Source organism: Simochromis diagramma, unplaced genomic scaffold, assembly GCF_900408965.1.
Source record: "Simochromis diagramma unplaced genomic scaffold, fSimDia1.1 OVJJ01000630.1, whole genome shotgun sequence".
Lineage (NCBI taxonomy): Eukaryota > Metazoa > Chordata > Actinopteri > Cichliformes > Cichlidae > Simochromis > Simochromis diagramma.
The window spans coordinates 1821209-1832948 of NW_024386927.1; positions in this window are offsets into that span (position 1 = coordinate 1821209).

Below are 11740 nucleotides of genomic sequence, written 5' to 3' on the forward strand. Positions count from 1 at the left end.
TTTGACCAGTTTATTGAATAGGTGAAGACTTCTGAAAACAAATCTATAACCTTCAATGTTAGGGTCAGGAAAGAAAGCACAGGAAAACAGTGCTTTTATTTTTTTTTATTTTTTTTTTTTTATTATTTTATTTTATTTTCACTTGCTGAATACGGGACAGATTTGACTGGGGAAAAGAAAGGGGAGAAAGAAAGAGGGAAAGAAAAACAGTGGGCAAGAGGGACGGGGATAAAGGTCAAAAACAAAAAACCAACTAAATAAGCAGACAAAAAAATCCATCTATTGATCACCTGGATCACCTGTTGAGAAAGAAAAAAGAAAACGAGCAGAAGAAAAAAAAGAGCAACATAATAAACAACATCACAATGATATATGTGAATATAACAGTAAATACTAAATATTAAACGTTATTGTGCAGCACGTAAGATCGACAGTACACAGTGTGCTTTGAGGTAGGAGCCAAAAAGGGTGTAGTTTGTGGGTGTGAGCACCCGTGTGTACACCTGTGAGCATGGATGCACTTGTTTTTAAAAGGTTCCTTCATGTAATGATCTGCTAGAGGGTGTGGGGGGGCCACAGCCCCGTCCACCAGGGCATGAAGCAGGTATGGAGGAGATCCAGACTCCAGACATCCAGAGGCCCCCAGAACACAAGAGACCAAGGAAGACCAACAGAGGGGCAGCCGCGCCACTGTCCCAGAAAGAGCTGAGGAGAGTCCCAGATGAGGGGCTCACTCAGCAGCCGCGGAGCAGAAGCCAGGGGGGGTTGCAGTGACGTGCCTGTGAGCTCCGCCGGCAGCCAGCTGTGCCAGAGTGACCGAGCCCCAGGCCGAGAGGCCGAGGGCACCCCACCCCCAAAGTGGCCCGAGCGAACCCCAGGCTCCAGGCCCCGATAAGCAACCACCAGGAGTGAGCCGGTGGGTACCGGGACGCCCATCCCCGGACACAAAGAACCACCAACGCACCGATGTCTGAGGGCGTCTGCCACTGGCAGGGGGAGTGGTGGGGGGAGATAGGCCAATTTATTTAACCATGATATTTGATGTCAAATAACACGGTTATTTGACGTTTGATTAAGAGTGCAAAATAGTTGTTCTAGAAAGATTGGTTTATCTAACATCCTAGCTTGTGTTATTGTAGGAAGAAATGTAGTACTGATCAATATCTTTGAATATCTTTGAATACCTCTTATCTTTTAAGATGCATTTAAGTTCATATAAAACTACATATCACTTCTACATATACAAAATACAACACTATATATGTATATATATATGTAGAATTAGGCCAAGGCTTCCCTGCTGAGTCCTTGATTATTGGGATGTAGTTTTTTCTTCGTTTTGCATGTTTGTCAGATATTTACGAGATTTATTATTGTATTCACATTTGTCATGTCTCAGGTGCTGTAGAAGAAATTGTGCCATTAGCTCATTTTCCCAAATCACTTAGAATAAGTTCAGGTTGCATAGATTATTTCTAGTGATTTTATTTTCTCTTGCAAAATATTTTTAAATTCTGTGTCTTTCTTCTTTTGTAGGATGAGCATAAAATGATCCTGCCCATTAAAACAGCTTTCCCAGAATAAGGTTGGGGAGGCATTTGGAAAACAGCTTATATCTATGTCTACTCCCTCTTGAAAATGATTGAAGTCCTTTCGCAGAGATGTGTTAAAACGCCATCTGGTGGATTATTTTTGTTTAAGTTTGTCATTAAGCTTAAAAGAGACAGGAGCGTGCTCATTAACCGCTCTTGAGTGGATTTGTGTTTCTGATTTATTCTAGATGAAGACAGTTGTTGGTTAGGAAAATAAATTCTCAGTGAGGAATGATGGAGTTGAGAGAAGTGTTCTTGATCATCTGATGCAACCTCCAGCCATCACAATGGCCATACTCTTCTATGTATTGTTTTAAAATGACAGTGAATTGCGCTGTACTATTCATGAATTCAATGGGGAGACAGTACAACTGGACCAGCAGCAGTGTGACATGAGAGCACTGAGAAGATTTAGTCAAAAGCCTTGCTGCAACATCCTGAAGAACCTGAATATGTTCCAGAGAATTTTTGCATTTCTATTGATTACTGAGAATATGAATAATTTTGGACATGACACTTTTTGCTCAAATGTAAATAAAAGCTAAAAGAAATTCACACAATGATGCCTCTTGTCTTATTATCTTTTGGAAGATGCCTGTGTCATTTCCTGTATAAAAAAACAAACAAAACTTGCTGGTTGAATAAAAGTAACTTCAAGATAAAATTTGCCAGAGTAACTCTGGGTTTGACTGTATATGTTCATCAGGTGATAAGCAATAATGCAGCTGTCAAATGGCTCATCCGGTCACTGTTCCCGCTGCTGTGTTTCAATTTGATCAGAACTGAAGGTGACATGTGGGAGTAAAACCTGAAACCAGCATCGTGTAATGACAGGCAGTGTGTCTAAAGTAATGTCTACATTTTGTAGCAGCAAGGTCAAAAGGCGACATTCTACATCATTAATGTAGCTGCCTCTAATTATTGCCCTGAATTGGTTGCGACTCAGTTTGTCAAGGTCTCTTAGCACTGATGCATCCATGATCCACCATGCAGCATGTGTGTCTGCAAACCAATTGAACTACTTGAGCGTTTGTACTTGACAGCTGCTCAGGCACCTACTAATGAATGAAGTAACTGATCACCAGAGGAGCAAACTGAAGACGGAATGACATCGTGGAAAATCAGAATTACACATCCTTCAGTAGGAAAGCACAAGGTTTCGAATGGTGGCTGTGACAGAGTACAGGCCCACTTCTCAACATGTCAGCTGCCTGACTGACATGGTCCTCTGTGTACCCACTTTTAAATCATATGATCACCAGAATGGCATACAACAAAACATGCATAAGTTGTTACAAATGCTTGAGTGAGAAAATTTGCAAAGAGGAATGAAACATATATATCTCATATTCAGTTTTAGGTCATTAACTTCACAGCAATCGTTATGGCTTTTTATTATGATAAAGAGCCTGAAATGTTATCCTCATGATGAAGGACTTACAAATCACACTTCTTTCTAAGATTTGGCCAAGAATTTGTGATTTTATTATTAAAATATTAGAAAATAAATAAATCTGGCGCTTAGGTTCCCATATCGTCATCAACAACCTCTACACTCTTTAAATAATTTTACACCTAGATTTAAACTGGGAACATATCAGATTAAATTCGATACTACAGAATTAGATGCTACAAAACCTTCTCTGCCTAAACTGCACTCTTAGACACAAATGACACAAACTTCTGGGTTTAAAGCACATTTAGGAAAATAGCCAGGGTCTGGTTAAAATCTAGCCAGAGCTGCAGCTGTTGGACTAAAGGTATTACAGTATGATGATCATTTATTTGCCCCCTCGCTGATTTCTTTTTTAAATTTTTCTTTCATATTATATTACACAAAAGCAAATAAGCTAGTTGGACCTATTTGAAAAAGTAATTGTTCTCAAGCATGACTGCCTGTTAAAGGTTATGCAAGAGCATGTCAGTCTTTGACTAGGCCATTTCAGAACCTTCATTTTGGATTTTGGAGTCATTCAGAGGTGGACTTGCTGGTGTGTTTCGGAACATTGTCCTAGCTGGATGCTTCTTCCTGTTAAAAGAGAGTTTTTCCATCCCACTGTCACTAAAACACTTGTTTATAGGAGGTCATGTCATGGCTGGATCTTCTTTGTTTTCTTTGTATTATTTTACAGTCTTTACCTTGGAATGTAAAGCGCCTTGAGGCAACTGTTGTTGGGATTTGGCACTATGTTAGAATTGAACTAAATTGAGTTAAACCTTCCAAAAAGTTAAACTTTTATCCACAGTTCACAAGTCCACAGAATATTTTCCTAAAAGTCTCAGGAATCATCACAGATGCGAGACGAGCCTTGTTTTTTTTGTTTTTTTGACAGCAGTGGTTTTCATGTTTTCGCTGGAGGAAAACATCTAATTGACTCCAAATTGTCCATGTAAATGAGTCCTATACACACACTAAGGTTAATTATGGAGTTCCACAGCATTCCACGTAAGGACCAATTCTGTTTACATTATACACTCTTCCTGTAGTCCAGTGGTTCCCAAACGTTTTTTGCTAGGGCCCCCTTTGTTTGACGAAAACAACACATCCTCCAACCACACACGCCCATATTTTGCTCCACTGCGGTTTATTTCACATCTCAAACATTTAGTAAACAATTAAGCAAATACAAGTAATCTGCAATAAATTACAGGTAGTAATAAAATACACTACTAACTCTTTTACACTGCGTTAACACCCACACAGGTTTTTTAAAAACGCAGCTGTTTCTATGTGTTTGGACCTTTCGTCCACGTAAACGTGTTTCACATCACAGAAAACTGAGATTTTTTAAAACTCCTTTTTTTGCGTTTACGTGTGGACGAGGAATACAGAGTTCGTCACGCAACATCAAAGGTATGTGCCTTTTTCCACGTCACGCTGTGGCCACGTTATTGTTTACATGAGATGAATTGCAGAATGGCAGATAGAGACAAAATACTGTTAATCTGACTGTCTGCAGGTTTTATACGCAGTTACTGTCCCTCCATTTACAAAGGCAGAGGCGTCACGGTGTGATTATTTTACTGTAGTTGTTTTTTCCTGTGTAATAATGTTCAACATTGCATCAATACATTTTTCAATCCCTCTGCAAAATAGGTTCAAAAACATAAACAGCTGTGGGATCCTGTTTGTCCGTGATTTGAACCGGGGGAACAAATCATGTCAGGATCAGCCTGATGTTATTTGTATCCCGCTGCAACTTTACTGTATAAAGAGCTAACATCTCCAACATGTCAGGAGTAGTTAGTCATTACAACAAGTGTTTGTGAACTAAAAATCAAGAATGTGGGATCCTGTTTGTCCGTGATTTGAACAGCCCGACGCAGGGGAAACCAATCCTGCAGGGAGACCTACCTCGGCACCTGTGCAGGTGAAGCCAAAGGGAAGATTTGCTTCATTATATTTTCTAGTCTTTGGCTTAGAATGAAGTTGGTTTGGAAACATATTCAGCGATGCTTCATCTCCTGCTTTGCGTTAGTGTGGGAGCCCCAAAAACCTGTCCGTTATGCTAGCAGTGTCCAAGCGTTCTTTTTGTTTTTTCTTTTCATACCGCGCCCCCCCCTGCAATGGCTCTGCGCCCCCCTAGGTGGCGGGCCCCACACTTTGGGAACCTCTGCTCTAGTCAGTATCATTTGAAAGCATAGCATATATTTTCACTGCTATGCAGATGATCCCTGGCTTTTTCTGTCCATGAACCCAGATAATACACACCAAGTTGTTAAATCGGAAGAATGTCTTAAAGTAGATATGACCTCTACTTTCCTGCTTCTCAATTCAGATAAAACAGGTTATTTGTACTTAGCCTGGATGGCATTACCTTACACACTAGTGTCAGAGGTGGGTCGAGTATCCAAAAATTGTACTCAAGTAAGAGTAGCATTACTTTAAAATATTATTACTCAAGTAAAAGTGAAAAGTAGTCGTCAACAAAGTTACTCAAGTAAGAGTAAAAAAGTACTTGGTGAAAAGACTACTCAAGTAGCGAGTAACTGTTTGAAATGTCCGATTTATTTTTTAAATAAATGTTACCAGACAAACAAAAATAAATAAATATACAAATTTTACTATTTTCAACAGGAATATATGTAAAAACATCAACAAAATAAGGTACAATTCTAATTTCCAGATTTCAGTTTTTGACAACATAAAGCTTTTTTCACCAATACCTGCAGTAAATAATATAAATAAACAGTGCAAACAATTTCCAGTGACAAGATATGCTGTAAACTTTATATTCATCTTTGCTCCAAATGGCTCAGCAGCCTCAGAGAAAACAGAACGAGGCATCTTCAACATATGTACATACAAGGCAGCTCAGTTTACCATAAATTGTATAAGTGTGCATCTATTTCTGCATATTTAGCAAAAATGTGCCCTTTCTTCACTCAGTGAGGTGATGGTTAAGCTTCAGCAGCAGTGAACAGGAGTCCTGCATGACTGAGAAGTCCTTCACAAGCTCCAGATGCAGGAAGAGCTGTATTGACTTTGATCAACAGCTTCTTGATGTGAGGAAAGCCATGCAATAGATCCACACCTCCAGTGAATGGACATGAAAGGTACCTCTCCAGCTCCCCTGCTTCTGGCTTTCCTGACACCATGGATCCATCATCTTCGTCGAATAGGCCGCTGTCTGTGCTGGCCTCATCCAGCTCTGAGTCTAGGTGATGTCTGATGAAGTGGAGACCTGTGGAAAGATGTAAGGTTTTCAAAAGAATTAGGTCTGGTCAATAGTGCTGTATACACTACTAAGCTGCAGATGTTTGTTTGGAGCTAGCCTCCAAAAACTGGCCATACACTGTGCAATTTTTGGCCCATTTTGAGACGATTTTTCAGTCGCGCAACCGATTTGGGGATCGGCCCGTGTTTTGCCTTAATCGTGTGTGCATCGTGTAGTATACATGGGGTAACGAAAAGCAGTTACCACCTCACGACCAGCTCCCAATCATCAATCGTTTGGTCGCATGATAATCAAACCTGTTTGAAATCCTGTCGCCCCTCAACGCAGCCTCTCACACTGCACACGCACAAACACAGAACGTGAAAAGTGTTCATGTAATATACCTTTCACATTTGAAAAATATAATATCACGTTCGTACAATATAATATTAATATTGTAAGAACGTGATAATTATGTATATTGTACTAACATGAAAAGTATATTGTTAGAACGAATAGTTATGTCTATAACTTCTGTTCCCTGAAGGAGAGGAACGAGGTACATACATAAGTACGGGATATCACGCCCTCGCGTGTCCTGGCTGAAGAAACCTTTATTCACGCCTTTAAGGCAGATGACGTGTGATGACACGCGCACGGCCCCGCCTGCACATATAGCCGCTGTCATCACATTCATCCCTCAGTTCGATAGCCGCTCTTCACCGAGCCAAACTGCTCAGTGGGGCCACCTTGTGTTGTACCTCGTTCCTCTCCTTCGGGGAACAGAAGTTATAGACATAACTATTCGTTCCCTTTCAGTCGATTCACTCGGTACAACACATAAGTATGGGACATATATACAGGCCCCGCAGAGCAGCCACCGAACCGGAATCGGACCACCACATCCTTAGTGAGTGGTAGACCCAGCAGAAAGGACAGCATGAGCCACCGAAGGGGCTGTAACGTCCAACCAATAAAACCGCACAAAAGTGTGCGGTGATGCCCAACTAGCTGCCGCACAAATATCAGCCACAGGCACCCCTTTAAAAAGAGCCCATGAGATTGCCATCCCCCTGGTGGAATGAGCTCTCACCATCATTCTCTCCATTATTTTGCAGACGTTGGATGTTAAAGCTGCTGGTCTGTAGTTTCCAGGCTTTGTCCTTCCCTGGTTTACGTATCGATATTATCACTGCCTCCTTCCAGCTTTGTGGCAACTTCCCTCCCTCCCAAACTCTATTAAACACTTCTTTTTATTTTATTTTATTTTATTTATTTATTTATTTTTAGAAAAAACACCTGTTGAGAAAGAAAAAAGAGAAAACAAGCAGAAGGAAACAAAGAGCAACAAAATAAACAACATCATGATGATCTATGCCAGGGGCGTCAAACTCAAGGCACACTTTAGGTCGGGGGCCAAACAAGATAAACATTTATTGAACACACTAAAATTGTTTTTTAAACATAAATATGAATAAAAACAGACAGGAATATAATTCCAGATTAAATAAACTTAAAAAAAAACAACTTTAAATATCCTGTCAAAATTATGCAAGTTAGAAATATGAACATGCTGCCAAAAACCCCAGAAAAAGTAAATGAAAGCAAACACAAGGTTGGAGCCGCATGTAGACGGAGCTGGGCGTTGCTGCAGGAGTGGAGCTAATAAACCGTGCGGCCATTCAGTGTCGTACTTTCCCTGAGTGCATCATTACACTGCAGCTGCATCTGAATCTGCACAGGTGCAGCTCAGCTGACTTGGTTCAACATTACTTGGCAACAGGGAAAGTGAGGCAGGTTGCACTGGTGCATTTGTGACAGCTTGAAATGCCTTCACCGCATCGTACATGCCATGAACTGACAGGTTTCATTGCTGAGCTCAAAACCTCGATTGAGAACTTTTATCCCAACTCAGCCAGCGGAGCTCTGTATGAAGGAATGTCGGCAAACTCTGAATCTATTTCCCACATAAAAGACTGAAACTGACGGTGATTTAAACTTTTAGCTCAGATAAAATGTACGGTCTGTGTTACGGTCATCATTACATGCTCCATTTTTAGGACTTTACCACACAGCCTCTCCTGGTGTGTGATGCAGTGATATACTGTTAACTCACCGGTACATTTCTCCTGCATCTTTACTCGCATCCTGCTGACTAGTCCGCTTTTTTCACCGCACAGCACCGGCGCTCCATCTGTTGTAAGTCCAACAAGTTTGTCCCAGGACAGTTTCATGTCGTTACACTTTGACATACGTTTTAAAAAATGTCTTTTCCTGTCGTTGTCCCGTGCATCGATTTAATGTTCAATATTTCCTCTCCACGGATGAAGATGGTCAGCTGTGCAATGTCCATCATGTCTACTTTCATCCACAGCAAGAGAGCATGCAGTGAAGTTTTTGCTTCTTTCACACAACTGTGTTCTTAAATCAGTGGCCATCTCACAAACCCGATCAGCAATCGTATTTCTGCTCAGGCTCACATTTGCCAAAATCTGCGTTTTGTCTGGACGGAAGACGTCGCACAGCTTCATCCTGCAGCTCTTCAGAGTGGTACCGGGCTGATTTGGCTCCCCTGCTACAATAAAACTTGCTTTCACAACAGCTTCACTTTGTGATTTTGCTCTGGTGAAAAACATCTGCTGAAATGTTAGATTCTTCTTTAGCTCTTCTACTTCCTGTAGTTTCTGCATTTAGGTTTTTCAGCTTATCCTGACGTTTTGTCTCGTAGTGCCGTCTTAAACTAAATTCCTTCATTACAGCCACATTAGCTCCACTAATAAGACACACGGGTTTACCAGCATGTCTGTAAACATATATTCAGTCACCCACTGGCGCTGAAAGGCTCTGCTTTCAGAATCAACTTTTCTCTCCACCATTGTGAGCCGCTAGCTTTGCAATAACAGATGTTTGACTTGATTACACGGGAATGTTCTCCGTTAGCCTAGGTTCAGCAAGGAGGCTGCAGCGCTGCATTATGGGATCTGTAGTTTGTATATTATTAGCGCCTCATATCGCCGGGCCATGCATAACAATAATAATACATCTGTATAAAATGATCTCGCGGGCCGGATATAAATGTACGCCGGGCCGGATGTGGCCCGCGGGCCTTGACTTTGACACATGTGTTCTAGAACAATTTTCTCAGGTAGGGAAATGAAGCAGCATCCGCAGACAGTCAGCAAGGCAGCTGCAACAGAGACTAGTGGAATTTGCCAAAGTGAGGACTCAATCCCAAACATCATCTGACATAGAGAGATCCAACTCTTTTCTCCATGTGGATTTGAGGCCCTCGGAGAGAGCTGAAGTTGCACTGCATATTTTATTGTAAATGCAGAAGATACTTTTGCCTGATAGTTGCAAACTAAGGAGCTCATCGAGTAAATTAGCATCTGGAGCTCCTGGAAAGCTGGAGAGGTGGGATTGCAAGAAATGTCTGAGTTGCAAGTATCTAAAAATGTTTGTTTTGGGAAGAGCGTATTCTGCAGACATCTGCTCAAATGTTGCTTGTTTGTTGTGTATAATGAGATCTTTAAAGTAGATAATACCTGCTCTAAACCAATATATAAAAATATATAAACTTAGAAAGAATGTTCATTTTAATGGAATTAATTCGACTGACCAGAGTTGTGTTCAAGATTGACCACTGTAGTAAGCTGTTGGCAAGACCCTTTCCAGCCTATAGGCCGGCATGTTAGCTAAAATTTTGAAGTCAGCGATCAGGAGTAATTTGGCCTGTATGACGCACACTCTCCTGGATCCTTCCCCTTTTTAGAAATTCAAGTTATAGATGCATGGTACCAGGAAGTTGGCAAAGTGCCCTGTATGAACGACTCTGATAAATCTGAATGGAGTAAAGGTGCGAGCTGTGGGGCAAATGATTTTTAAAAATTCCGCCGAAAAGCCATTTGGTCCAGGAGACTTCCGTGACTGTAAGGAGAAGATTGCAGCCATAATCACTTCTTTGGCGATTGAAGCATCCAGCATCCTTCTGTGGGTATCTGACAGTTCATTAAACCTTTAGAAAAAATTAATGATTGGTGAATAGTCGGTAGGAGGTTCAGAGGTATAAATCTTCAGATAGTATTCCCTGAACATGTCATTAATTTTGTTATGGTCAGTAACAAGCCCATCATCCGAGTTAATAGCAGTTATACATTGGCACGGCTTTAGATGCCTTATTTGGTTAGCTAAGAGTTTGCTGGATTTTTCCCATGTACAAAAAATGTGCTCCTACTTTTTAAAAGTTGCCTCTCAGCAATATGAGTTGAAAGAAGTTCAAATTTAGTTTCAAGTTCAATACATTTCCTGTAAACCTCAGGATCCTTAATGTGTGCATACTGATGATCCAAATCTTTTATTTTATCAGCCAAAATTTCTTTTAACTTTTCCCTCTTCATGTTAGCTGTATATGAAATGATCTGTCCTCAGAGGTAGGCTTTCATAAAGTCCCAAACTAAAGAGCTGTAAACATTTGGGGAGATGTTTGTTTCTAAAAAAAAAAGAAAAAAGAATAAGTTAATTGGTTGTTCATAAATTCCAGAAAGGTATTATCTGACAGCAATGTTGAATTAAAATGCCAACTCCATTCTGATAAGTTGAGTAAGGCAGGTGTAGACAGGGTCAACATTAAGGGGGCGTGATCTGATATTGCTATGGCAAGGTATTCACAGGCACTCATCAAACTAGTTAAATAATTATCCAAGAAAAAAATATAATCCTAAAATTAGAATTTCTATCCTAGAAAAGGTGTGATGCACATTAGAGAACAAGGAATACTCACTATCAGTCACATCAAGATTTTGCCATATATCCTTAACAACGTATGTAGAGAAGAAATAGTGAATGTGCAAGGCTGATTTACTCAGACAGGTCAGTTTTAACGAGGCTCAGTCCAAAACAGGGTCTAACCAGCAACTGAGGTCCCTGAGTATCAAAGAGGTGTTCGAAAAACTTGTGATCATCAATGTTAGGAGCGTATACATTAACTAAAACTATCTGTTTAACAATAACAAAACAACCGTACTGATCGGAAAACCTTGTTGCTGATCTAGCCTTGGCCTCAAAACATGAATGGAACTACCAAGCTGTAAATTACCTGAACCTCTGACATGAGTTTCATGTTAAAAGGCAACGGAAGCATTTTCTTGCTTTATTTGTGCAAAATAATGATTGATTTGAATGATTTAATCCCTTAACATTCCAGCTGGGCAAATCTAAGGCACTGATCATACACGATGGTAATCTTGTATAAAGATTAAAATAAAGAAGGAATGCAAAAACAGAGTTTGTCATACAAGTGAAAAGAGGAATGAAAGAAGCCCAGTACAGAACATAGGATAACACCCTATGTGGATATGAGTTCTGTGGTGGAAAAAAGGCTTTCCAACAACACAAACCCCCTGATCCCTCCTGCCCCACCCCAATCACTGGACACCCACTGAAGAACGCAGCAGCAGCTCACCCATACAACATTTGTTCCTCCAAGAAACA